General features: G+C 39.1%; 1 long non-coding RNA gene across 1 annotated transcript in view; it reads left to right on the top strand.

Moving 5' to 3' along the window:
- The window catches only part of LOC117107313, a 7,727-nt gene that overhangs the window by 710 nt on the left and 5,071 nt on the right, over positions 1–1,946 (top strand). The gene's annotated exons all lie outside the window — the stretch shown is intronic.

Raw genomic sequence — 1,946 nt, 5'->3', positions numbered from 1 at the left:
GGGACGGGGGGGGGGCGGGGAAGAAATTTTTTATGATATATTCGAAGACACTAAAACCGATTAAATAAGCCTTCGAAATTTTCGTAATTTCCGGGATTTCAACCCTGAAACAATTTCAGAAACTATGAGCGACGCCCACTTACGCTCTCGACATCATACCCCCATCAGCCAAATCCTGCCGCTATTGGTCCCGTTCAGAAATAAAATGAATTCACTTAGTTTTGTATTGATGCTCTTACTTCGTCATGAACGGAAGGAAACTGTTTGAAATAGCATATACCGACGATATACCACCAGTTGGCATTACTGCAAATTGCCTAGTATCTGAATTAGAGTGAGAAACGTTCACACACAAGTAGGTTCCAACGATCAGGAGAAGCGTGGGAGAAGCAGACACAAGGTCAGTCACATACAGTAGTCGTATTCTTTAAACGCCGCCAACTCAGGAATGTAGACGCGCTAGTGTCTGATCTGATTCTTTGAACGCCGCCTTCAGGAATGCAAACGGGCTGCTGCTCCCCAAGGAGGGAATAGCCGACTGCCTTGTTCAGCGATACCAACATGTGCCATGGTTTCAGTAGTTCAGCTGTATTTTAGCGAAGTGTTCCTTTTTTGTACGTTCACTTCTTACATGTCACTTTAATTTAGACATTGGTCATCGTAATAAAATCATTAACTTTGTTGTTACTATGGCGTTTATGTTTGCTTTCTGTTGTGTGTTATAACAGTTGTTAAACCTTTTTTTTTCAAAGACGTGCACACTCATTCTGTATAAATGAGTATGCACGTCTATATAAATATTGTGGGCCTATCCACTGCAAGACTCTTAATTAAAAATCAACGTAACCATGGGGACGTGTACTTCTACTGTTATTTTCTCAATGAATAGGGCGTTTACAGTTAAAAGCCCTTGATTTTTTAGCAAAGTATTTTTTTTTAAATTATGTTTCTAAGGTTGAAAAAGTCTTTGTAAAAAATGGCGCAGTTTAGATGCCGGTCGGAAATTTGAGAGCCGGACAGGGATGACCGGCGAGGTGAGAAACCCTGTGATAATTATGAATATTTTATTAACATTTTAACAGAATATTATGTTACAAAAAGATGTTAAAGAGGTTGCCCGTCGAGACGCACCCTATTTATTTTTGGTTGCCCGACGCAGATATTTGGTTGCCCTGGGACGTCGGGCAGCGATTTTTTTTCCGTACGAAACTTTTGCATGAAACTTCACTCGGGCCATCTCGGATTGACTCGAGTGAGTACGATACGATGAACAAGAGCAGACACTTCGCAATGTCGTGACGCTCGAGTTTTACTATTATTGCTCTATGTTTACCTACGGTAGGCCTATGAAATCTCACGGACTTATGTGATGTACGTCACTGTGTAGCTAACTGTGACCTTCTTGGATGTTATTAAATGTTAGTATATTACTACAACAACTGCAGCAGCGTAGTACCTCCTGTTATAAAGTGTAGATAGGTAAAATTATACCAAATGCTACAGGGAAAGAGGATAAAATATAGGCCTAACTACAGGCTGAGATGAGGTCTTAACTATGGCCCTCCTTAAACTAGGCCTAGGGTCATAGCCTGACACAACAGTCACGCTTCACATACTGACATGGACTGAAATTATGGGGGTAAAAATGGGACAAAATTGAAGCATGAATTGAAAAATAGAGCGCATAAGAGAAATATTATTAAATAAATAATATACCATTCCGGTGTTATTGAACTTGTCCAAACTATCATTGTAATGTAATTAATGTTAAATAATAATGATAATTTCAGCATTAATTACCTTGGCCTAAACCTTGTAATGAAGAACCTACAGATACTGTACTATTTACTAGGCCTATAAATAATAATCGCCCAAGGGGAATATCTTTTGTTATTTCCCCTTAACGTCGTTTTTTTTAATTGTTCTCTAATTCCTCCATTGTCTAA

This window comes from Anneissia japonica, unplaced genomic scaffold, assembly GCF_011630105.1.
Source record: "Anneissia japonica isolate Jap-2015-1 unplaced genomic scaffold, ASM1163010v1 scaffold211_len1577895_cov191, whole genome shotgun sequence".
NCBI lineage: Eukaryota > Metazoa > Echinodermata > Crinoidea > Comatulida > Comatulidae > Anneissia > Anneissia japonica.
The sequence above is the reverse complement of the archived record's forward strand: the minus strand, read 5'-3'. Positions and strand labels throughout refer to the sequence as shown.